We start from the raw sequence: 27,976 nt of genomic DNA, 5'->3' as shown, positions 1-27,976 counted from the left end.
TCTGCTGTGTTTCTGTCCCAGCATCAGGTCGGTTCCTGTTCGCTCTGATCACCCGAGTGATAAAGTATGAAGAATGAAAAACAGATTAAAAATGCATTAAAATCCAATATAAGAAAGGCATCAACAAGAGGTGATTAAACTGAAGCTTGATCTTTCTGTGATATGTGTTCCCATAATCTCTCTCCCCTGGGTGGGGTGGTGGGGTGTGCCGCAGACTGGGAATTCTTTCGTAAATCTTTGATTTTGTCAGCTCCTGGAACCCGACCCTGCCCATGGCCCAAGGTCCATTTAAGCAAGTTGGTGGGCTTCAAGCACTGTTAGAAAAAAATCTCTCAAGGTGATCAAAGAGTTTCACTTCAGTAAGTTCAAAGACCGGGTTTGTGCTTTTCTCTTGGGACTGACTCCTCGGTGAAAAGAAAATTACTCAGAAAAATAAAATTATTTGTTCAAGCAAGACAACTGGACACAAAAACTCTTTTTTTCTTTTTTTTTCTTTTTTTTTTTCTTTTTTTTTATTTTTTTTTATTTTTTGGAAATTTTGTGTGAATTTGACTTCATCCCTTTCTGAGAGTGACTATAGTTATTAGTCCAACAACTGCGGCATTTCTGAGATGAACAGCCTCTCACAGTCAGCTCAAGGATTAATCCTGGAATTAATCTTGGCTGCATGCAGCTACAGCCTGAACAAGTCAGTTCATCTGCAGCAGCACCTCAGCACCCAGACCACACATGGTGTGCTGGACCAGGCTAAGGGGGATTACTGCATATCCATCCCTTCTCATAAGAACAAATCCTCTCCTATTATACTACAGTGACAACAGCTAAGTACAATCCATTCATACAGAGGTCAAAAATTTCCTATTTTATGCCATTCTTGTTTTTCCAAAGAGATCCTGAACCACCATAGAGAAGGTGACACTGCAGGGTACACCAGCTCCTGCTGGTCCTTATTATGGAGGCAAAACTGGGAGGTGCAGAAAGGTGCTAAACTGACCCATCTCTGGGGACGAAGAAGGTAGAGAAGAGAAAGCTGTGGGGACATCTTAGAGCCTCTTCCAGTACCTAAAGGGGCTACAAGAGAGCTGAAGAGGGACTTTTGACAAGGACATGGAGTTGTAGGACAAGGGGGAATAGCTTCAAATTGAAAGAGGGCAGTTTAGATTAGGTGTAAGGAAGAAATTCTTCACTATATGGGTGGTGAGACAGTAGAACAGGTTTTCTGGAGAAGCTGTGGATGCCCCATCCCTGGAAATGTTCAAGGCAAGGTTGGAAGGGTGCTTGGAGCAATCTGGTCTAGTGGAAGGTGTCCCTGCCCATGACAATTATCTTGGAACTAGAAGATCTTTAAGGTCTCTTCCAACACAAGCTGTTCTAGGATTCTATGATGACAAAGGAGCAAGATGCAGGTGAGACCTTATCAGAGGACGAGTAAGAGCCATGTCAGTAGCTGGTGATGTCCAGCCCCGTCCCCACCACCATGCCCAACACATCATGCACTCACACCATCCAACCTCACCCCATGCCCAGGCAGGCTGGCCCAGCCCCGTTTGTCACGTAATGACTACCATTGCACGACAAAGACGTCTGAGGCAGCCACTTCCCCACCCTTTGTCACATGAGACTTCACACAATGGGTCAGGAGAAAGCACAGGAGCCTACCCTTTGCCTGGGGCTCCCAACTGTAATGTGTAAGATAATTATAAGGCTCCTTTCACACAATGTGGAAATCTGGTGTGCATCTGTATCCCTCCTCTCCTCTGGGGCAAATGCAGCAGTCTTTTGACAGCCAGCAGCAACCCTCCCAGAAGATCACAAGCCCTCCAGAGAGGAACATTCTGTACCCAGTGCAAAGCCATGGTGAGGGCTGTGCAGCGGCACAGTGCAAGAGCACAAGAGACAGTCTGTGATCAGACCTGCAAAAGTCAAAGATCCTTTTTAATCCCCAGAGATCATGTGCCAGACACATTAGGCTTGGCTTTTGTTGTCTTCTAAACAGCTACACGGACTTGTCCCAAAGGCAGGCTCAGCTCCATCTTTGTAATAAGCCACCACTCCCTTTCACAACCTCCTCCTCATATAAAGATTTTTTATATCTTCAGTAACAGACAACACTGGCATGGACCCAGCTCCTCACCTGGTCTCAGTGTGTGTGGCTTTAACCTTGGGTGGTGTTCTGCTGATTTACACCAGCGAAAAAACAACACAGGTTTCGACCACTGCAGTGTCCCTGTCACCTCTAGATTCCAGTAACTTGCAGGATATTAAAGACTGGTATGTCTAGACACATTAGACATGTAAGGATGTGTTCAGTGCATATTGGATGTGATGCCTCCATCAAAGCAGTTGAGCTTGGCATGAAATGATGGATGGCTCAGACTCCTCACAGTGAACTTCAGGCATTTACATGACCAAAGCTGTCTTCATCCAGCTGCTCCTCTGGCCCTATCTGTCTCCTCTGTTGCCTAACCAAGAGGTGAGGGACTAAGCCTAACATTTAGCTGTGCTCATAGCACTATGCAATAGGCCTTTGTCAAGCAGCTGGGCCAAAGGGACTCAATTTCTAGTCCCTGTGGATTGGATTTTTCCTCTCTGTTATTACACTGCCTTTCATCCTCACCTCCTCCCCACAACACACACACACAACATCCAGAGAAAGTTGAAAAGGAGAAGTTATCACTGCATAGGAAATATCATAGAACTATAGAATGTTTTGGGTTTGAAGGGACGTCAAAGTTCGCCTCATTCCAACTCCTCTGCCATGGGCAGGGACACCTTCCACTAGTCTAGGTTGCTCCAAGGTCTGTCCAACCAGGCCTTGAACACTTCCAGGGATGGGGCAGCCACAGCTTCTCTGGGCAACCTGTGCCTCCAATGACCTGATTATTTCAATATGTGGGGGTAAAATATTTATAAAGGACTTCAGGACAATTTAATGAAAAACACTATAAAAGGGCATTGAACACTAAGATCTCTTCTACCAACTCAGCAATGACCACACTTCTAAAATGGGACACTTTGTTGTGCTTGTTGTGGAAAGTACTTAATTCCCATTGTACAATCAAAAGAGCCATAGTCTTCACCCAAGCAATAGCTGTTCTAGGAAAAGGTCTCTCCCTTCCCCCTTCAAAGTCTCCTTTTCTATGAGTCCTGGAGATTGTATCAGTTACACCCTATGCTATTTTGGTGTGTGTATTTGATTTGGACTCTGATCAAATATTTACCTAAGATCAGGAAGGCAAAAGGAAGACAAGGTTCAATGAACTACAACTCCTTTTCTTACAAGAATTGCTTGCTGTTCTGTTTTCTTTCTTTTTCTGTTCTTTTTATTCATTTATTTATTTATTTATTCTTCCCTCACTTCTTTCCTTCCTTTCTTCCTTTCTTCCTTCCTATACAAAATCTGTATAAAACCTCTTTAACGATGCTGTAAATCATTAAATATTTGGTCCTCTGATTGACTTCTAAGGATGCCCAGATGACCATTTCTTATTGTGAGTTTCTATTCCTGTCTTTTATACCCAAAGATACATAGGAATTTTGTTTGATTCAGCATTTTGTGGGCCCACACAGGGGGGACTTCCCAGTACCAGGTAACAAAGTAAAGATGCAGGGTGTGCAATCACTGCAGCCAAGAGGACACCATGCAGCTGAGTCACTCTTCAAAGTCCATTTCTGTACAAAAATGAACATCTGACTCTGAAGTCAGAGCCCTACCACTATGACCATCTCAAGTCTGAGTCTATATGTTAAACCCAGACTTGCTTCATGGTTTAAGTTTAATCAGCAGCACGTGTCTGTACTACAGACATGATGGGTACAAATTGTATCATTTCTCCCATGGAAAAGTCACATGAGGGCACACTGATCAAGTGATCAGAGGTCTTTTTCCAGGATAGACCCAAGACCACACAACAGATGGGATATGTAGGCATCTTGAACAGCTCACTGAGTTTTACTGTATAAAGTCCCCTGGAGTCCCCAAAGCTAGGTAAGAGAGGGCTGGCAGCTCCAGTTTGCTCTCTGACTTATTTCCTGAGATACAAAATAGATGTAGGCAAAAAAAAGCAGTAACAAAGGCCCGGCAGCTGTCCAAAAATCCAGCTCTGACCCTGCTATTTAATCACAAGCAATAGCAGAGAAAGGAATGATGACTTTCTCCCCACCACTAGCTTTCCCATTTCTCTTTCTTTCTCAAAACACCTACAAAGTGGAGAAAAGATTCAAGTTGCCTCATTCCAAGCATTTCTTTTCTGCAGTGTCAGACAGTGAGATATGCCCAAACCACTGGTGCTTCCACCAGCAGAACGTGTTTCCACGAAATACAGGTTCGGAGCCCAAAATTCCTTTCTGCAACATGAAACATGCTGCTCTCGTGTTAAGGTATGCAGCAAACTGAAATGCAGAGGAGTATTGCCAGGATTAGCACAGAGTTTAAGGTGCAAAGGTCATCAGTGCTTGACAATAACTTTCTTGCAAAAGTCAACAGGGAAAAGCAAGTTGTGAAATAGAAGTAGGAACAAGTCGTAAAAACTCGGGATTATTTGTATTTCTCTAGTCACCAGCACCAGAAGGACAATGTCTGACAGGAGTGCTCCTATAAAGAATATTCCATTGTGTTATTGATCATGTTTGCTGTATTGGTGCAGCTTTATAAGTGCCTATTTGCTGAAAAAGTGTCTGCCTGGAGGCATGTGATGTATGATTAAGTCTTGCTCTAGGTTTGTAACAAAGGCCACCCACACCCTCTCAGACCCAGGCAGGTTTTCAGTGACCCCACTCATGGAGTCTAAAATGGCTGGATGTGTCTGTGGGTTCCTCAGTTCACTGCACAGTCACTGGCTACAAAATTTGGTCCCCAGAAACCATGTTGGCTGCATATGTCATCTAAAGTCTTAGCAATAGTTTGAATTATCTTAATCAATTCACATAATACATCCATATACAATTATTCAGCCATTAATCTTCATTTCATTACAATCACACTTAATTTCTCATAATGTACTAGATATTCAATAGAATTTGGTTCAGTAGTTTATGTTAACAGATTTTAACCTATTGGAAAACTCTACCTGTTCAACTGGATTATCTGCTGATTATGTTCGATTTGGCATCTGGGTCAAATGGTATTTTCTGTATTGTCTAAGTACATGATGATGTCATAATTAATTAAAAAAAAAAAAAAAAGGAATGAGAAAACCATGAATGGCAAATGCTCTCACTTATTTCAGGTGCTTTTGCCTGGCTGATGGATGAGCAGTCAGAGCTATAGCACCCCCTCTGCTTTTTTCTTTCTTTTTTTCTGTACTAACAAAACCCATTGAGATATCCCATATAATCAAGGCTAGGACCAATTTCTTCCACCTAAGGCACTAACAGGATCACCTAATTTAAGCAGGTAGTTGCTCTTGAGGTAAGATAGTGATAACCACAGAACAATTCAGATATGAGATAACAGGAATTGCCCTTAGCAGGTGACTATTGAGCTCTGCTGACTGTAGAGGAATCACCAAGTGACCACGCACGATGCTGCCAATTAAAAATCTGCAGTTTGAAGAAGTTCATTGGGGTCTAGAAGAAGTCAAATAGGCAATTTTTACAAGGGCTGCCCTGCTACTTGCAGCCAGCTCCAGCAAAAACTCTTCAGCCTAATGTTCGTTTTGTGTGATATGTGTACATCAGCTGTCACTTGGACATAGTCAGACCAGAGTCCCACCAGATGAACCTTTGCCCTCAATGTGATGTACAAGTGGGCTGAAGAAGAGAAAATGGGGTAATAAATACATAAAGGCATGATCAGTCCTTAGTTAATTGGAATAGTAATGGATCATAACTGTCTAGCAGATGTATTAATGGTTTGCTGGTAACCTAGGTAATGAGCTTAGGCCAGGGAGAAATCAAACACATACAGGTTCCCATCCTAAACTGAAAATATTATGAGTTCCATTGGGAAGGACAGATTTCAACATACACTCCAGCCGGCTTTCTAATTCTGAAATCTTTGTTCTTACAACCCCTCTTTTCAAACCAGCATAACTTTTGCCTGGATACTGACTTCAGCCTTCAACCACCTATTCTAGGGGTTCTGAACACCAAAGAAAGGGAATTCCATTATCCCTTCAGTGGACAACAGAAATGAACGTCAAACTTTAATCTTTCTACCATCCTCAGTCTTCAGACTGAAGATGTGGTGAAATTTGGAGACAGAAATACGTCTGTATTCCAGTGGCTTATTGCTTCTGCCAGATGACTATTCTGCATTTGGCTACAGAGCTTACACACACACACACAGACACACACACACACTGGGAAGCAGAAGATGTGAAGAGAACCAAGAGAGCTGAGGAACGGAAAGATCAATCGTTAATCCCCAGAAAGTACCGTTTGTGGGCAGCATGGCTAAGTTTAGAAATCAAAACCTATTTCCCACAAAATAATCGTCACTAGAACAAAAAAGCCTGCTGCATAAATTATTTCCTTTGGACCCTTATAATGCAGAAATGCTACTTTTTGACTCTAATGCATCACTCCTGTTTCCAAACTGTGTCAAAGTCCTTCATATCACCACAGTATTAGACAGAGGTTATTCCTCTCACTGTGGAGCTCGCTGCAGATACAGTATCTACATCGACATCATGGTTTCTACCTACCAAATTAATTCAGAGCATGTCGGCAGTGCGTAATTTTTTCCTCCTTTCTTCTCTCATATTTTCTTTGTGTTTATTTCTGATTCAGTTATCACTAAAATACACATTTTAATTGTATTGTACAAGATTCAAACTTCCCCGGCTTTGAACATTCAAATAAACATTTTCACTCAACTTACCTTCACACCGCCTGGAATCCTTGCTGAATGTTGGACTGCCTGTCTGAATTATGCAACACAGAGGATTTTTTCCAAATATTCACACAGTTTTCTAATGCACATATACCTCACAGACATGCTACACACACATTTATAATATAGAGAGGTATATAGATATAATGCATATATTTTATATATAATCTATTGATACCTAAATGGATTGTTTAGACATACATATGTATTGAATAATGACATATAGATCTAAAGAATAATGAAGAAGTTGAGCTGTAGTAGCAGGGGTTCTTTTCTTGTGAGACCTCTAACTGTGTCTGTGCATACCTGGGTATTCAAGTCACCACACAAAGTAATAAAAATCTCCTATAGATATACCTATTTTTCATTGTTATTCTTCAAATGTGCCCTAGACAGAAACTTTACAAAAAGCCAAGATCAAAGCCTGTCCAAAGCCTATTTATTGATTTAAACACAGATGTTCTGATGCTGGGGGGAAACAGGTTTTTTTATGAATCAGCAAGAAGGTTTATGGGTTTAAGAAACCCATAAAGACAAGGTGGAAGGTAGGTACCTTGGCAAGTGGAGAGACAGGCACACAGAATTTTCTCCAACTACTCTGGAAATTGTATTGATTTTCACTCAAGTAGTATTACACCAGTGTTCAGCACACCATGGAAGCACAATATATGAATTCATCTCTCTATCTACCTATTCTTTAATCTACTTATTATTTTATGTGTGTGCATATAAATGTGTTGCACTGAGACACAATATTACCTGCATGTAAAATCAATAGCTGGATGACAAGCAGATGATAGATTAGTTGAGGGCAGGAGGATTTAAACTTTAAAAGCTAAGAACAGAAGAGCTGGCTTAACCTGGCTTTAGCTGGCCCTGCTCCACCTTTCTTTTCTAAGTCCTGAGCTACCTCTCACCTCCTGGGGCCAGACTTCCCACAGCGTCCCTGAGTTGATGCCTTAAAAGCACTTTTCAAATAAATCTGGTGTCAGTCATCCCTGTTTCTTCCCCCCAGCATCATGTGGCAGAACTTCACTCGGAGGAAAGGAGAGAATGTATGTGGGGGACAGAGAGGGGAGGAGGAAGGGGCTGTACAACTTCAAAAATAACCCAAGTCAGAGCACTCAGCCTAAAGCAAAGAAATTAAGGGCTGTGCTTCTCCAGATGATTGGGAGAGGATATGAAATCCATGCAGTGGTCTCAGCACACTTCCTAGTGGCCAGGTGTCTGTATGGTAAATAGTCCAGACAGTATCTTGCTCATCTGTCCCAAACCCACCAGGACCTGAGTGTGGAATCCCTGTATGGAATAGCCCTGAAAGAGACACCTACAACACAGCCATTATCCAGACTGGGAAGAAGAACTACTGTCTTGGTTGAACAGCAAGGGCCAAACCATGGAGAAATCATCTGCTTGGTCACTGACTTTAAGAGGAGATGTGTTTGCACATGAAGGACACGGATATGGCACTTCCTACCACACCAGAAATTTGTAAATTTAACCCTTGCATAGTGCTCCTTGGTAATCGTCCCTCATTTTTATGTGAGAGGTTAGAATTTTTCTAAAATATTCCAGAACAAATTAGTTGCCTTACAAATCAAGCCAAGTCACCAAGACAAGGTGAAAAAAAGAAGGGGACACACACACACACACACACAGAGATTTCATATCAATGCAGCTTGAATCTCCTTCTACATCTCCAGTCAGCAGACTGGTACCCTCTGATGCCTTGAAGGGGCAGATATGGACTGTAACCATGCTATATGAACAAGAGCAGGAGCTGCAGAGCTCACACTTGACACCCTATTACCTGGAACAGCTGAAGAGTGACCATCACTCAGGCAGAGGAGGAGAAGAGGAACCTTCCCTGCTCACAGCATGGCTTGCTCCAGGCTGTAGTACAAATACAACCCATAGAAGAGGCTCTGCAGTGTGTTCTCACCACAAACTCACATCCATGTCTTGCCTTTTGGTTCCACCCTAAACATTTATGGAGAAATCTACCCAACACAAGGAACATGCTCAGCTACCACAGCTCCTTTGGCTTTGAGGGAGCTGTTGTGGTCACTATAACCCAATGACCTACAGCCAAGGTATCAGCACCATCTTCAAGTGCTAGCAAACACATCATTCCACTCTATTAAAGATTAAATATTAAGATTTCCTTAAATCCACTTCTATAAAGATGTCCCTAGACAGTCTTCCCCGAAGGAGGCAAAGGTTCCCATTGACTGAAGCAGCCTTGGAAACAGACCTACAAACAACCTCTCTGTGCTGGAAGTGGAGCCTTCTGTGATTCCTTTTCTTGATTTTTACCAGCAGAGACACCACACAGCTTTATCCCTATGAACCCTGAGGAGAAAGAGTCCCTCACAGCAGGAGGAGAAGGGCTGGAAGGAGAGCCCAGGGATCAGCCTGCTGTTCCCATAGCTGCAAGGACAGTCTTTCTCAGGAGTTGTAACTCTCATGCATTCTTGTCTGCCCTTTGCCAGCCTGCATTTGCATAGGTAAAGTAGTTTTCAAGCCCGTGGTCATTTTAGAGGAGTCCAGAGGAAGGTCACAAAGATGATTAGAAGGATGGAACATCCATCCTATGAGGAAAGACAGTTGGGAATTTTCAGCCTGGAGAAGACTCCAGGGTGACCTAGTTGTGGCCTTCCAGTACTGGAGGGAGCTACAAGAAATCTGGAGGGAGACCTTTGATAAGGGCATGTCATGACAGGACAATGGGGAATGGCTTTAAACTGAAAGAAGTCAGATTCAGATTAGATATTAGAAAGAAATTCTTTACTATAGTCAGACACTGAAACTGTGGACCCTGGAAATATTCAAGGACAGATTGGATGGAGATTTGAGCAACGTGGTCTAGTGAAAGGTGTCTCCACCCATGGCAAGGGGCAAGGTAATATTTAAGATCCCTTCCAACCCAAACCATTCTGTGATTCTTTAATTTTGCCAGTCGTGGCAAAATATCCCTGATGTTTTCATACTATAGCTGAACTTAATTTCCTATTGCATGCCAGCAGGACACACAGCACTGTGACTGGCTGCTGCTTCCACTGGCACACGCTCAGTGCATTGTTTCTGCAACCACAGATAAATCAGATATCCTAATAGTAAGATTAACATTTGTGATACGACTCCCTCACTGTCCTTTCTGGAGAGGTGCTGCCAGCTGACTACATATTGCCACTCCAGTCACTGAAACGCAAAGTTGGCTCAAACAATGAGTCAGATTCACAGGAAGTTTCACAGCCTGTCATATACAATTTTTTGTTGCGTTGGAGCTGAACGGTGTTTAATAGCTCTACCTTTCTCCACCCACGAGTGAAAAAAGCTAACTCATTCTTCCTCTATCCTACTCCTTTTACCAGCTACACATTCTCTCTGCTTTGGCTCAGGTTCACAGCGTCTGACACCCTCTGCTCCTGCTACAACCCTTCCTACTGGGGACGAGGAGAAAGGGTGGTTTTTTTGGACTGAACGCTGTCTATCATCAGTTCAGTTTCTAACTCATGAGGAAAATTTCAGTGGAAGTTAAACTCCTTTGGCATGTGATCTCTTTTCATTTCAGTGTTGAGAAGCTCTGAAATTATATTTGCGGCAATTCAAAGTCACACACAACAGCTGCCAAATTAATGCTGAGCCTTTATTCATGGACTAGCTTTGCTAGTCCTGACACCGTATGGAAAAATGCTGCAAAAACATAGCATAGAACCCTACCATCATTATTCTTCTGCCTAGCAAATATAGATGATCAAACTCTAATTTGTTACTTTTATTCATGTATCAATCCACCACAAAGCACAGGGTGGGGAAGAAGCTGTGCTGTCTGGAGAGAAATACCTGGGTTATAATTAGGATTTTTTTTACTGTGAGGATGGTGAGGCATTAGCACAGGCTACCCAGAGAAGATGTGGATGCCCCATCCCTGGCAGGGGGATGTTCAAGGCCAGGTTTAATGAGGTTTGGAGTAACCTGGTCTAGTGGAAGATATCCCTGCCCATCTTCCAACAGAAGCCTTTCTATGATTTTATGAGAGAACCCAGACTCTAAAGTGCCACTTAGACCTTCTTAGCACGTGCTCATGCCCTGCAGTAGCAGGGTTACAGAGCAGCTGATCCTTGACAAGATCACAGACTCCTCCCAGCTGTCCTGGTGTCACTGCACCCCGTGGACAAATACATCCACTGCATCTTTACATTTTCCCTAGTCATGAGTCAAATCAGCTCCAGATACAGAACAAAAGAGCAAGGTGACTGTACCACCTTGCACCATCTGAAAAAAATCCCCAACCACTATTCCAACAGTTGAGAAGGGGGAATACCTCATTTTCTTTCTCCAGGAGAGCTCCTCCCGCCCCTACAGATCTCTTTACTATTCACCACTAGGTCAAGGCTGTTCCCAGCGGCAGAGACAAGTTATCCAACAGCCCCCCCAGCCAGCTGTGTGTTTCCCTCATAACAAGCCCTGTGATAGCTGAAGGTCTGGTGAAGGATGCTGACCTCAGAAAATTCTGTGCAAACCAACCTGTACAATGGCAGTGATGTATTGCTGGAAGTGTAGTTTTGTGTTCGAGAGGAAGTCGCATCTGGTAAAAGCTCTGACACCTGATTTGCCCGTAAACAATGCAGCTCCCTCTGCAAGGAATGTCCCCGCGCCTGTGCTGGGAGGGGGCACAGACAGGGAGAGAGATGCGACGCGGTGAACGAGCCGAGGAAACCAGCAAGGAAACCGAGAGCTGGAGCGTGAAAGAGTTTGAACAAAGAACAAGGTCTGGGCAAAATGCCTTCAGAGTCGTCAAAACCAGGCAGCCCCACAGGACTCCTCACGGGCTCTGATTCAAATTGGGAAATCATCATTTCAATGTATTTTAATTTTGTTGTTCTTCTCCTTTGTCATTTTCAGATGGGGTTTTCCTATCAAACTGGATGCAGATACTTATTTGTGATTGTTATTAAATTTAGCATTCAGTTATTTAGTATAAATACACTGGAAAGTTTCCTCGTGCTCAGACTGCATGTTTGTGGGTTGAACAGCCACACACTTTTTCTTTTCACTTCCTTTTATCTCATTGACAAAAAGCACTGAAAGTTTTTTTTGAGATCAGTTGAAGGTGATTTGTAGAACAATTTGGCTGATCCACCCCCTCCTACCCAAAATTCTTTATTCATACATTTCTGCAAGAATTTCTGGAGGTCTCAGAAGCCATAACTTTTTCTTTGAGTATCTGCACCATCTACTTCTAGGAGAGCTGCCTGTAGACTATTGCTAGACAAGATCACAATCACATGTTTCCTTCTCTGGTGTTTCTTCTTTACATTTCTTACAGTACCAGTAATGCTGTTTCCTTTTGGGTCTGCATCCTGAAAAAGTAGCACAGTTATGAGAAGCCGATTTTAGAAAAGGAAATGAAAACTATTTCCAGTCAGTAAACCTGGAGCTGAGCAGGATAATAAAAAGATGACAAAACAGGCTGTAAGTAAACAGTCAGTGCCATTATCATTAGACAACTCATGCAATTAATTCTGTATCCTGTTAATAGAAATAGTTTGTGAATAGGAATTAATAGAATGTTAATTGAAATAAAGGTTTTGATGATGGGTGCAAATAATTGTGAACTGGCCAGAAGTCTTCCTTCCTTGTTCATTAAGTAGAAATTTGCTTATACACTCAATTTTTCATAATCTGCCTAAATCTATTCCCTGCTCACATAACTGTGTGTCCACCTTTTCTCAGATAATACTGTGAAGTGCTTCATAATAAGTTATCATCACTTATGGGACAGTAACTATTTTTCTGCTGGGGAAATATTAGCTGAGATGTGGTATCTTAAAATAATCTTTCCCCTTGAAATCACCTGAGAGTGTTCATTGGCCTGTTGCTGTTTGCACCTCAATTAGACCTCTTGACTTCTGACATTAGCTGGTAAGGCTTGCAGTATCACAACCTGGTTAAAGACTGACTTATTGAATAATTATTCCTTTTTGGAATTTAGTTTTCATTTTAATCATTCTAGGACCTTAGTCTTTGTAAGGAATATGGCTCTTGGTCTCCAAGAGTAATAGGACTGGGATAAGAAGTCCAATGTCCTTCCCATCACACTGATATCATATGACAATGCACTACAGAGAATACATTTTCTTTGATCTATTTTAAACTTTCTGCTTTCCTTTTTTTTTTTTTTCTGAAATTCCTCTTGTTTTACAGTGGTGACAGAGGATGGTAATCCAGCTTATTTTGGTAGTCCAGCACCTATCAGGCATGCTTGCATCTGGTTCTTGACAGACGGATGAGGATCCATGAGTGGATAATGTCCAGGACTATGCAACCAGACAGATACAGATTAAAGGAGGAGAGGGAGATGGGAGAAAGTAGATTTCCACATCACACCAACCTTGAAGAGGAGGTGACCATCCCAGCCCATGGCCAAAGACAGCCAGGTGCAGCTGGCCAGTGGATCAAGCCTTTGGGTCAAGGATGAAGGGAAATCACAGCTGTGTGCCAGAACACTATGAGCTCTGGATTTGCCTAGAGGAAGATATGAAGCTGGAGATTTATGTGGTTATGAACCTCACAGAACTTCCTTTGTGTAATTTCATCTGAGAACACAAGTTCTCATCTGAGAATGCAAGAGAATGTGTGGGCACTGCAGAAGGGCAAACACAGGACTCATTCTCATAAAAGACAGCAATTATGAGCCAGTCCCAGTTTCACTTTGAAGCCTAGAAACATACTGGGACACATTATTCCCTGAACCATTTGTAAACAAGCCAGGGAGTAATAAGACAGAAGATGAAACATGAGTTTGTGAAGAACAAATCATGTCAAATCAATCTAATTCCCTTTAATGCCAGGATAGTTGGTATAATGGATGGATGGAATATAAAAATCTGATATAAGAAAACTATTCTCAGGTTTGTAGCACACTCCTGTAAACCATTCTTATCAGCAAACAGAGCTTCTGAAACTTCTGATCACTGAAAAGCAGGTGCAGAACTACTTACAAAAAGCACTTAAAGCAGTATGGTAGAGGTGTCCCAGAGTTCGAAAACCACTTGTTGGCAGACAGGGCAGTACCTATATGGAGCAAGCATATGATGCATGGAGAGAGTTTTCAGAAACTCCAGAAAAGATCACGATTCATGTTTTCTTGGTAAACTGGTAGAAGGGTCAGAAATCTAAAGAAATTATGATTAGCCCAGGTAAGCATGGGACTGGCCTGGTAGGACAGGGCTTTGAGCAACCTGGTCCAGTGGAAAGTGTTCCTGCCCATGGAACTAAACAGTCTTCAATCATTCTATAATCCTATGAAATATATACTTGTGAACATAAATTCCTAGCAGGTGGGAGCTCTCTAGAAGGAGAGATACAGATGTATTGAAGAGAGATGCTAGTAGAAAACATCACCTGCAAGGAAGGGTTTCAGAAACTAGACTTGTTTGGTCAAGAAAGGAGGACATTCATTGAGGACAATCAAGCTTTCCTCCCACGCAGAAAAGGCTGTCTTAGGGATGATAGTAAACATAGTTCCCTCGTGGCACTGAGGATAGGACAGGGGAAAAAAAGTTCAATTTGCAGCAGGAAGGATTTAGTTTATCTATTTAGAGTGCATGCTGAATAACAAGTCCCATAATCACAGAGTCTGGATATTAAGGGAGGTTGTGGAATCTTGTCCCACAGCCTTTAAGACCATGGTAGATGGATATCAGCAGCAACTGCTTAGGTAGGTCTGGATCCCACTTAAGAGCAGAGTGGGACTAATTTCATCTTGTCTGCCTGGACAAAAGTATGAACCATCTACCTGGATGGAAGACAACACACCCTGTATTTAAGCTCTGCAATTTTTTTTCAGGATGAAGATGAGACTTTGCTTCAGATTTCTGTAATATTATAACAGCTTCCATATTAATTTTCCTCATGTTAGAGAAGTTTCATCAGGAACTGTTGTGATAGGACAAGGAGTAATGGGTTCAAACAAAAGAGGGGAAATTCAGGTTAGATACAGGGAAGAAATTTTTTACTATGAGGGTGGTAAGGCACTGGAACAAGTTGCCCAGAGAAGCTGTGCCTACCCCATCCCTGAAAGTGTTCAAGGGCAGGTTGGACTGGGCTCTGAGCAACCTGGTCTAGTGGAAGGTGTCCCCACCCATGGCAGAGGCATCAGCTGATGTCTAAAGTCCCTTCCAACCCAAAACATTCTATGAATCTATGATTCTATGATTCTGTGAAGTTGTGCTTGTCTTTTGGATTTTTACTTAGAAGCAGTGGGAAAAGTAGAAAAAGTGGGGCTTTTATAGAACTCATTCACATATGAGCTCTTTTGAATCGCAGAAGGAAATTTCATTCCTCCCATTTGATCCCCCATAAAGACTTGGGAGAAATCCACCTTAGCACTGAGTCTGAGTTGGTTAGGGGAAGCATGGATGTCAGAAAAGTATCTAATCATACTGTAGAGAAACATGAGAAGGGAAAAAACCACTTTATCAATTTAGCAATTTGTCCTGAATTTGGTCTTGCTGAATAAAACGCAGGCGAGATTTGTGAGGCTTCATTTCTCAGCTGTGGCTTTTTCTTATGTCTCTCTCTGCTGGATTACTTTACAAGATTCATTTCCTTACAATTAAATTCACCCAGTGATTTGCTAAGAAGAGTAAGTCCTCTAGACTCTGATGGTCTGGGATAAGGGCTACTGCAACTGCAGAAGTAAGGTTACATTAATTTTTCATTCTTGACCAAGGTTCGAGCTAAGTTATAGTGACTACAGGCAAGTTTCAATCCCTCCACAAGTTCAATGAAAAGAATCCATTGGAAGACTGTCACTCCCCTGGCATATGACTTCTTTTTCACTCTGTGGGACCATGAGGTCTTCCATGCCATTTCACTTCACAGTCTCTTCTTTGAGGAGCTGTGATTTACTGGCACAGGCAAACTAATATGAATAAAGCCTTTATTCTTTCTCATCTGAGATGTAACTGAAATGTTTGATATGATGCTTAGAAATTTGACATTTTTACACTAGATCCCCTAATGGAATGTACCATAAAGTACTAGAATTTTATTTAAGGTGAGTCAGTAAAAAAGAAAGAGAAATATCCTGGGCAGGGGGGAAATGCAGGAGAAGGAGGGGAGAGGAGAGGAGAGGACAGGACAGGACAGGACAGGACAGGACAGGAGGTCTGGGAAAATACACACCTCTGCCCATTTCAGATTGGAAACTCACTAGGAAAACACTGATCAAAGAAATTAAAAAGTTACATACAGATCTGCCAATGCAAACATTGGGAATAGTACCTGAAGGGCAAGAATACAGGGTTAATTTTGAAAAAAAAAAAAAAAAAAAAAAAAAAAAGAGAAGGAAGACAAATGGCAGCACCAGGAAAGGAGGATTTTTGGTACATCCACTGAACATTTAGAAAGCAAGTTCATATCTTTGCTTTAGGCTGCTGTTTCTTAGCAGCAGCCTGAGAGCTAGAGAGAGGAACTAGAAATTATATCTGCTTTCTGAAAGTAAACTGGAAACTCACGTTAGAGCAGAGTGACCTTCTAAAAGATGCAGAATTACTTTTCAAGCTGTATTCATTAGCAGGACCAAAGAGGAGCTGCTTTCAGAGTCAGATCCTTACCTGTGACAGGTCCATTTGCAAAGGTTACTCCTGGACCAGATGTGCCCTGCACAGAACTTTTGTAATTCACCAACTAAACACACCTCTGGAAACACAATTTTCGTGAGCCAGAGTGAACCTAAACACATTGCTTCCATCAGGCACAGGCTTCACTAAGCAGGAGGCCTTAAACTCTCTCAATCCATGTGGGTTTGGGAGAAAAAGAGACTAAAACCTACAGAAACCAAATATTTGACAAGGGTTCTCACAATCAACCTCTCACAGCCACACGCAGCATGACCACATTAAGACAAATTTGTTTGAAAGCAATAATGGAGGATCATTCTCACCCTCTCCATCAGAAAGTCAGGAAGGTCTGTTATGGTTCTTATTATTTTATTTCTCCCCAAATGAACTGAGTTACTGTAACTCACTCAGAAAGCCTAGAAGGAGTTCAGCAAAATACAGAAGAACTTCTGATATTAGTCCATCCTCAGAGCAGATATTAACTTAGAGAATTGTCCCAAGAATCTAACAATTTTTCTAAAAAGCAAGAAGACACATTAAGGGTTATAAAGACACAGCCCTTGAGGTCCTTTGGTATAACTAACTGCTGCATAGAATTCACCACCCTCCTCAGAAGCACCTAGAACAGGTAACAGAAATGATGGGATATCAAATATTTAATATAGTCTATATTTGTTGCCCTGAGAAGCTGTGGCTGCCCCATCCCTGGAACTGTTCAAGGCCAGGCTGGATGGGGCTCTGAGCAACCTGGTCTAGTGGAAGTTGTTTTTTCCCATGGCAGGGGGGGTGGAACTAGATGATCTTTAAGGTCTCTTCCTACCTGAACCACTCTGTGATTCTATGACATTAACCCAAGCTCATTTATGTCTCTGCAAACAGAGGACTACAGAAGTCAGTGAGATTTTGTTGTCAGTGTACTATTTTCTATCCTTGTTTGGTCCACAACCTTTAGCAAGACACGAGTTTGTTCTGTGCTGTAGTTTTCCCCATCTCTATGACAGGGACCTAAATCTCTATTGAGATCATTTTGGCCTTGCAAATAATCAAAATAAGCTTTATTAATACCGTTCCCTGGCCTCTCTCTTTTCTCCACATAAAGAACATACCCAACTCATTAGGTCTTTCCAACTGTATTCTCAACCTTTGAGGACTGTCCTTGGCAAAGAACAAGGAAAGGTTTACCAAAAATAAAAATAAAATTTAGCATTCCAGTTTGAGTTTAAGTGAGGAAAGTGGCTGTGATTGAAGCAGCAAGCACAGTTCATTCAGGACCATCAAAGCTGGCCAAAAGGGATTGAAAAATGAGGCAGAAATATCCTTAAAACTTCACAATGGATAGAGAAGGTGCACAGAAAGGAGATGAGAGTTGGAGGCAATGACAGAATCACAGGAAGGAACTAAAAAAAACAGGGGCAAAATTGCTGCATACACTCTTTCATTTAAGTGTCATTTTCCCATTTACTGCATTCATGGAGTTACTGAAAGGGAGTATCACATGAATAACAAGTATTCTGTTGCCAGAAGCAAATGTCCAGCACATCTGTTAACACAGATTGGGCTGTACAACAGCAACAGGAGGAAAAAAAAAAACAGTTGTCCTGAAAATAGCAAAGACTTTTGAGATGTCAAAGACCTCTGTTAGGAATATACCTTGTGGAAGGCACTGTACAAAGTTCTCTTGCCCTAAATAAACTGACCACTGTGCAAAACGTCCATTTGTGCAATTGATTTGTTAGGAAAAGATTCTTCCTCCAGAGGGTGGTTGGGCACTGGAACAGTCTTCCCAGGGCAGGGGTCACAGCATCAAGCCTGACAGAGCTCAAGGAGCTTTTGGATGATCCTCTCAGGCACATGGTGTGACTCTTGGGGATGGTTCTGTGCAGGACCAGGAATTGTACTCGATGATCCCTGTGGGTCCCTTCCAACTCAGCATATTCTGTGATTCTATTATTCTGTGCATTTACCTTCAGAAAGTCTTATTCTGATGACACAGCACCAATATCTCCAGAAACCAGGGAATCCCACCACGTTTTGATGGAGTGTCTTCATTACATTTTGATGTCTTGAGTACAAAAGACTGGGCTGGGGAAAGGTGGAAGAACAGGCCCACTGAGGATTCCCAGAAATGGTGTGTATTACCTGGGATAGAACCGTGCTGCTTCCTTGAACTTAAAACCTTTAAGGAAAAAAATTCAATTCATCCTGGACGAACTAATATTAAGGGGCAAATCTGTTATTTCTGGTACTGTTTCTGTGGAACATATGTCCCAGTTGCATTTCTGTGTCATTCCTGGAGTGTGAAATTGAGAGCATGAAGCTATTAGTTTGGTGGCCTGTGTATCAGGAAAGGGATGAAAGCTGTCTGATAACGGCCCAGAAAATTGACCTCTTTTGCTACGTGTTTGTTTGTAGAGAGGAATTTAGAAAGGAAAAAAGAATCCCAGACTACCAATGAAATAAAAGCTTGAAACCAGGATGCACTTACTGCCAGTGAGGGTGAAACACTCTCATTTAATTCTCCTGCACTAGTAGGGGTTTGAATGAAACTTTAGCACCTTTGGAAACAAAGGAGTGGGAAAAATAAGGAGGGAGCAGGAGGGATGTGATAGCTGAGGAAAGGAAAAGTCCTGTGACAGTTAAGCTCAGGCTGGCCAACATAGTAGTGGTGTCCACTGGTATGGTCCTACAAGGTTCACTGGAGGATGCACAGTTATTCTCCACCCAGACTCAGAAAGCAGTGGTCCCAGCTCTGCCCTCTGCCACACCAACCAGTGATTCAATACGAGACCCAGGAAATGGTCTGAAGGCCAAAAATACTTTTAAAAAGAAAGTAGTTCAGGAGCTGACTTGTATTTCTGGTGAAAATGGAAGCATTGAAGTGTGAGCAACTCAACTCTGGCTGGATTGTCACATGCCCCTGTCAGGGATGTGGAGGGGTCTGGAGATAAGATATAAAACCTTGCCTGGACCAGCCCACTCGGGGATTAAGAGGGATGTCTGTACCCTACACAACTGGAGTTATACCTAGAGTTCTGCTCTGCAAACCCCTTTCCTAAATGCCACTTTGCATGCAAAGGGCTCAGTCTCCCCAGGACACACCATGAGAACTGCATCCTGGAGCCAGCTCTCTGTGTGCTTCACACAAGGAGGGGCATAATCGGACTCTGAGTAATTTAAAGTACAGAAACAACCCAGGAGCTTTGCTGGCCTTGGCTTCTGGGCCTCCTTCAGAGCAAGGGACCTTAATGCCTGTCTAAATCCTCTGGTGCTCCAGTCTTTAATCTCCGTGGGTCTCATTTCTCCATCCATCAGACAAGGATGCCTTTGCTCTTAAGTTTATCTATTTAAAATTTAGCCCTAATGTAGCTCTAGTGCCTGCTTTGGAACTATTTTCATTTTATGCCAGAGTTAGAAGAAGGTAATTGAACTCTATTTGTATTCATCTAGCTGTTTTTGTATATCAAATACATATCCCTCAAGGAAAGCTTGACAGCTTCTGCTCTCCTGACTATCTTCTAGTCAAATTAAGCAACATAAAAGCTTTCTATTTTTCTCTCTTTCTTTTTTTTTTTTTTTTGGTCCTTTCATTCTGAGTAACAAACAAAGAGAGGAGGAAATGATGACATTCATACCTTCAGAAAAGGAATCCCAGGACAAATGATCATTTCCTGTCTCAGAAATTTACCGTCTTCATAAGTTCTGTTTAAGCACCCATATAACAGCTTCGAGTTGCCTACATAAAACAGGAGAGTTGGAAGAAACAAGTATTTTCTTGATCTTTAGTGATGTGGTATTAGGGTTCATACGAACCATGTGAAAAAGAGATATTTGGTCATTTATATGACACCTAGAAAAACTGCAATTTCCTTGTTACCAAATGACAGAAAAAAAACTTTCTGAAATGCACTAAGTAGCAGAGAAGTGCCCTTATGCAAAGCTTTTTAGTTGGTTTTGAGTCATAAATACCTACTGGTAAAAGTTAAAATAAGACTCGTCCTTAATTCAGCTACAAGAAAGTAAACTAGATACTGTTTGATTTTTGGTTTTCTATGAAAATGACTAAGAAGAAATATTTCAGTCTTAAAGACAGAGTTGGGTAGAGAGTAATGTTAACACAGTCACCTGGAATTATTCCCTGATGGGTCTTGGTTGTGTAGTAAGTATTCATCTGAACTTGATTTCTTAAAACAACCTGCCAAAACCAGAGACAGTGACAAGTATAAGGTAACACTGATATGTACTACCATTAGTGTCAGAGGAAGCTGTACAAATGAGGGGAAAATGAAGCTCTGGACTAGTTTCAGCTGAAATAGAGTTAATTTTCTTCCCAGTAGCTGGTACAGTGCTGTGGTTTGGAATTAGTATGAGAATAATGTTGATAACACACTGATGTTTTAGTTGTTGCTAGGTAGTACTTACCCTAAATCAAGAACTTTCAGTTTCCCACACTCTGCCAGCAAGGAGGTGCACAAGGGAGCATGGCCAGGACAGCTGACCTGAACTGGCCAAAGGGATATTCCATACCACAGAATGTCATGTAAACTGGGGAGAGTTATCCAGGAGGGGTCAATGGCTGCTCGGAATGGGCTGGACACCCATCAGCAGGTGGTGAGCAATGCTGTTGTACATCACTTGTCTTTCTTGGATTTTATTCCTCTTTTCATTATCTCCCTTTTTATTACAATTCTTCTAATTATTGTTGTTGTTATATTTCATTTTATTTCGGTTAGTATAAGTGCTCTTGTCTCAACACATGGGTTTTACCTTTTCTCTGGTTTTTCTCTCCAACTCTCCAAGGGCCAGTGACCAAGCAGCCCTGTGGTGCTTAGTTGCTGTCTAGGTTTAAACCATGACAAGCTCGTATTATCTTGGCTCTCATCTCCTGTCTGATAAAAAGAAACATAACTCTCAACTAGGCAAGCTACCAGCCAAAGATCTTTCCCTAGTCTAATATTCAAAGCACCTTGATTAAATAGTGAGGTGGTAGAAACAATACGAGCAGCAGAGCTGGTGAAGTATGATCCCTTTATAGTTGGAAAAGCCTTAATGAAAAGCTGGAATGACACCTCTGATCATAATATCTCTATCACTTCTTCAGCAGAAATTTGCCTCCTTCCCTGCAGACATACACATTTCCTACTGTATATTCCTTCCAGCACTTTATAAGCAAGATGAGAATGTGGACATTACATGGAAGATTTATAGTCTTTGGTTGATATAGAATTGGGTGATCTAGTCAAAATCATTTGTGTGGGATCTGTCTATACTCAAAGATAGAAAAGGTCATTCATGCTATTAGTAGGTGTTTTCCAAAGGAGAAAGAATTTCCCTACTGAAGTGTCTGAATATAGAACCTTAATTTCCCTGCTGCTGAAGAGCTTGACTGTGGGAGATAAACACCCCTGGACAGGTTTGTGTAGTCAGAGACAAGGCAGACACTGTATGGTTCAAAACTAGGGCCCAAATCCTTTGATTTAAACCTGGATTTCATGGGTCCTCTAACTTGAAGCAGTTGTGGATTATGAGTAGGAAAATCACGATGACACTGCACAGTTTTTGTCACCAGCACAAAGGTGGTGATTCAACAGGAACCATTACTGCATGAAACACACCATCCCACAGTGATATTCAGTACCAATGTCTCAAACATATGTACCAATATTTTTCATATGTGTTGATTAGGATTTCATGGAGTTTGTAATAAATCACTTCATATTTCATGCTAAGACATCCTAATTTCTTTTCAACCCTTACCTTTAGTTCTGTGATAAGTTTTCTAGAATCATTACCCATTTAGGCTTTAAGGACTGGGGTTCCCCTGAGGTTGGATTTATCTCCTTATCTTGAAGCATCTATAACATAGATACCTACATCTAAGATAGTCATCCTCAGTTCCCTTTACAGTCAATAGAGAGGAAGAGGCGTCTGGAGAAGGTGATTCATCTCACCCTAATATAGATATCAAACAAGTATCAGATTAATTGCTCTCTGGAGATACCTGTTTATCTCTACAGAAAATAAAAGCAGCCTAGAGTGACTAACTCAGACTTACCTGTCTATAGGTTGGTTGCCTACAGTTGGCTGAGATAAACTCCAGCCAGAGTTTCCTTTGATCAAGCAATACAACCACTATCATGAAATGTAAGAGATAAGAATGGCAAAAGTGGATGAACAGGAAGGACAGAGTAATTGTGTGTTACCTGATCAGAAATAAACACACCAGTGGAGGGATTCATAATCTTCCACTACTCCAAAGGTATCTTACTATCCAGTTGTCCAAAGTGGACCTGAGGGGAAGACTGTTTCTGTCCTCAGGAAGACTATATCTGTCTTATCTCTTCACGGTAGCCTCTGTTGGTAGATCAGAGCTGGGGATTCCCTGAGCTGACTGGATTCATCAAAGCCTCTCTCAGCAAGTGTGAACATTACAAATTACACCCACGTGAAGATCTAGCCCCTGACCTTCTGATTCAGGACTTGAGTGATTTCTGCTTGGAGTTCAAGTTTTCATTGATGATCTGGCCTCATTGTGCCATTACTCAGATGAGGGGAAAAAAAAAGATCTGAGAAATATGAAGGTGGAATTAGGGTTTCCCCTCTTTTAGCTTATTTTTACACCAGTATTTTCCCTGCCACAAATTGAAAACGATGCTGCAGTGAAAGAGGATAAAGTTAATTCTCATCTTTGTGTGCAGGGAAAAACTTACAAGTCACTCTGTCCAGTCTTGGACCAAACCAAATCCAAGATCAGTTAGCATCCTTATTCCAAGTACTTTACAGCTCTCTAGGAAGATCTGCTGTTAACCTGTCTTTTTGTGACTTTAATTACTTTTTTTTAATTTCTTCTTATTCTACCAGCAAAAAATCAAACCAAAGGACCCTCAGCCTGTCTTGACTGCTAGAAGGGAGAAGGAATAAGTCTGACTTCAAAAAGTTTTGACAGTTGGCATGGTAATGAGCCCATTCCAACTGAAATTACCTCATTGCTGCTCATTTTTCCTGGCTACCAATCGATTTACGAACCTCTTTTAACATCTAGAGAAGTGTTAATGAATCAAGTGTTTAAAAATAACATGCACCAGGAGGTTGTAAATTACAGCCCCAGCATCCTTTGAATGAATTCACATCCCACATTTCCAACACCCACCTGGTACCCGTCTGCTGCAACATGGGTGTTCATTCAGGGTCTGAATTTATTATCCACAAATGTGTGTTTGGGGTTCCACCACGTCTTGATTCACCAGCACCCAGCCCAGCTGTCGATTCTGACACAGCAGAAGAAGGGGAAGAGAAAACAGTGGTCGTGGGGGGGTGTCACTGCTTTAAGGAGACAAAGCAGATGGAGAATCAAGGCCAGCTCTGGCCATCCTGAAGGAATGTCAGAGGAATGGCCAGTGCTGAATCAGTGCACCTCACACTTTTCAGGCTCTGTCTGGAGCATCCACATGGATCAAGTACCACTGAAGCACTACCACTGGCAATGTATGTGGTAAGGACTGTTTGCAAGAGCCAAATTTCCAGAGATTTCAACTTACTGGGCTGTCAGCTATGCCAGCCTAAGAAGGAGAGGTCTGCTCACAGACTGTCATATCAATTACCTGATACTGTAGAAGAAAAGAATACGTGTTTTTCTGGACATAAACATGCGTGTTGTGTGTAACTTAAAGAAGCAGCTGTGCAACCATACTCAGGACACGAGATATGGGCTTATGCTTTCAGGTTGAAATAATAGTGACAAACTGGAATGAGTCAAGAGTAGAACAAAGAGAAAGGTTAAAAACTAAGATAAAAGATGCCTAAACAGAGGTTTGGCAGGGCTGAGTTTTTAAGGCCAGTGGTCATCTCACTTATTGCCCCCATAGCTGTAATATGGAGCAGTAAGTGTAGGTTTGAGCTGAGTTTAAATAAAGTAGCTGAGATAGTCTGGGCATAGAACTGTGGAATCCTGTTTCTCCAAAGGCTCTTCAGGAAGCAACCTTTGTAAACAAGAACAGTGTCATACTTGAAAGCTAACCCAGGTATGCCTGTCCTTCTCTCCCATCAAACTAGACAAATCTTGTGGGTTCAACACAGCCCAAAGTAAGGATAAATCAGGACTGGAAAACTGTTCTGCAGGACTCCTGGGAATGATCAAGTCAATCCTTCTCCTAATGACGTCAATGGCAAAGCTCGCAATGACTGAGGTGGCAACGAACTAGGCTTTAAATCTCTTTAATTAGAATATAAGAGTAATTTTTATTAACAATTTGCTAAGTGGTGTATATACATATAAATATATATATATATATAAAATACATATAAATCTACTTCTTAATGAAGTTGGTGGATTCTCATTCAAAGCCGACACACTGGCAGTCAGGAAAGCAGGCTGAGCTAAAAATGTTACCAAGGTGGGAAAAAAAAAAAATCAGAAAGAAAAAAGGAACAGCTGAATTTTGTGATTCAGTGATAACATTTACATGTCTCGTCCCTCGGCCCAACAAACTAGTGCTTTTGCTCCCACCAGGCATTTTGTTGCATCGTAGAATCCAATGGTAGTCAGTGAGTTGCTCCACCATCACACCATCATAGGCACAGTTGAGTCTTCCCTTGGCCACAGAATAAAGCTCATGCTATTGAAATATCCAGAAGATCATGTGAATGAGTGAGGCACATGTTGCCATTGGAGTAACACCACCATCTCAAAACATGAGAGCCATCAGTTGCCTGGAGAATCTGTAGTGCCCCATCCTGGAAGTATTCAAGGCCAGGTTGAATGGAACTCTGAGCAACCTGGTCTGGCAGGGAGGTTGGAATTAAATGATCTTTGAGGTCTGCCTCAACACAAACCACTCCATGATTCTATGGTTCATACCTGAAAAGCCCCTGGTTTCAGACTGTGAGCAAAATTCTTCTCTTGCCTCAAAGAAGAAAAGTCAATTCTAAGTCTCCCCAAAAGACAACAGTCATGTGAAAACCAGGAGAGACCTAATTTCATGAGAAGTGTCATTATAGATTCTGTTTCTGCTCAAAAGAACCTTCTGCTTTTACGCAGATAGATGTAAATGCTGAAAAATACTCTCAGTTTTTGTGACTTTACTCCAGGTTTACAGTGGTGCAATCAAGGACTCAATTTAACTCATTGTGTTATTATTTTTCAATCCAAACCACCTCTTAGCAAAATAAATGCATTGAAAGGCTCACTGTGGGACCAACAGTGCCTGTCAACCAAAGGGGTTTTCTGAAGAATAAAAAAGGGACTTACATTTTTTACTAAAGTCGACAAAATTTAGGTCGTTGGTTAAAATGCCAAAATATCTTCGATAACACAGTTACACACCTATAAAAACAAAAGTTCACTCAAAAATTCCAATAAATGGTCCTTAGGTTGTATAAGAGCCATACAGCTGCAAAAACATCAAATATGTCTCTGATAGATTTTAAAGCAGCAGTCAAAGAAAATTCTTGTATACAACTTCAAACTCTGTTTTAACTTATTCTTTTAAATTTGAACTCCTCATTAATTAAAAAGTAAATGTTTGGACTTGGAAGGAGAGACATCACTCTGTCTTCAGTCTGAAGTTTCCTTGTAGATCCCAAGGTGTGCCCAATCAAATTTCTTCTTTAGCTAGACAAATATGGAACAGACAGAAAGAAGAAATAAAAGAGGAAAAAAAGCTGTGGGTGAAAATGGCCCAAAATCATATCCTCAGCTGATGTAAATCTGCCTAGTGCTAATGAAGTGTGCAGGGTTACATCAGCTGAGGGATTAATCCAGGTCTCACACTGAACGCAAATTGAAAGCTGAGAAATGCCAAATGCCATCACGACATGAACACATCGAGAAAATAAAAAGGTAAACTGAAATAATGAGGGAAATCAAGGCTCCACATTAAACAAGGTCCCATCACACTCAGTGAAATCCAAGCCAAATAATAGATTCCAACACAGCTTGTTAGGAGCACAACAATTTTCCAAACGTTTACATTCATATTTTACTGGACAATGTATGGCCTGAGTTTCTATTTAGCCATTATTACATTTTGCAGACGTCATTTTGACACATTTTTGAACGGTCTGGAAGCCCTTGTTTATTCAGCTTTCCCCTTGGGCACTTTGAGAAGTTATTCTCCTGTAATTCCAGTTCTACTTTGCCTGGGTACACCTTTAACAGTCACAGTTTTGTTATTAATTCAATGGCTGACTGACAGAAGAGACTGGATTTTGAAACCTTGCCATTAAAGCCTCTCAGTCAACACAGTGGTGACATAAAAATCCATACAAGGGAAATGTAAAGAGAAAAAAAGATTTTTCAAACATGGATAGGAAAAATTTGCCCAGACCTTCAAAACTAACTTCTTGCCGAAACAACAAAAAAAAGTTGTAGGTAGGCTACCAAAAACTCCCTCAACTATCGTGTTCCTGCATAAGCTGTATATTTTGTCTCCTTGGTGCTTCTTTGTGCCTGTAGAATAGTGATAGACAGGCCATCAAAGAGCATTTGACTTCCACAGACCTCAGTCAGATTAGAATTCCTGGTGTTTAAAGCATTGATAGTCATCCAAAGGACCTACTGTCATCAGAAATAACTCAAATAGACTTTACCATACAAGCACGAAGCCTGGAATACTTGAAGACAAAATAATAAGGCGTCATTTAGGGTTATAAGAGTTGAACTAATTTCAGCATGTGTACACGAGGGAAAAGTCTTGTTGAAGACAAAGCCAAGAACAAAATATAACAAAAATGACCATGTCAAGTGAAACCAAAGATCTAGCTGGTGTTAACCCTGCCTTCAGCAAAGTTCAACAATAAGAGCCAATCATAAGATATGAGCACAGGAACAGGAAAAGTAGAGACATATTCTTAGAAGAATGTTTTCTGTGCTTCTAACAAACCGGTTCAAGGACCTCCCTAGCTAGAACTGAGGTCTTTGTAACAAATAATCTCACAAGGAATTCTCTTTGATCAGTTTGTGCATCTACCATCTGCAAGGTCCTGTGGAGGAGACTGCCACAGTTTAGCCATGTGTTGTAAGAGTAATCTTTCCTTTCTGTTTTCTGGTTGGGACTAATTTGTTTTACTTTACACACTCTACTTATTTCCTTGGAAAAAAAGAGATAAAAAGCATTCCGTATTTTTCTTCTCCAAGAAGGGAGAAGTAACTTCTGTTAGGTCATCTCTTTCAAAGGGTGAACAGTTTTGTTTCTGTTAGTTATTCTTTGTACAGAAACTGTTACCCTGATCTTCTATTTTCTGTTTCTAGTATCTTCTTTGAAATGAGGAAAACTAGCACTGGACACAATATTCAAAGTGTGGGAGCCAGATTGGCTCAAGAACAAGTTGTATGGGGGCTGAGCAACATGATCTGGTGAGTGGCATTCCAAACCTATGACAGGGAGGTTGTAACTAGATGATCTTTGAGGTTCCTTCTGACCCAAACCATTCTATGATTCTATTCTATGACTATGGATTTATTCAGAGACATATTGATGTTTTCTAGTTTGTTCTCTATTCCTTTCTTAGTAGT

The sequence above is a fragment of the Manacus vitellinus genome, unplaced genomic scaffold (assembly GCF_001715985.3).
Source record: "Manacus vitellinus isolate BGI_N305 unplaced genomic scaffold, ASM171598v3 scaffold_65_pilon, whole genome shotgun sequence".
In the NCBI taxonomy this organism is placed as follows: Eukaryota; Metazoa; Chordata; class Aves; order Passeriformes; family Pipridae; genus Manacus; species Manacus vitellinus.
This window is presented reverse-complemented; position numbering follows the sequence as displayed.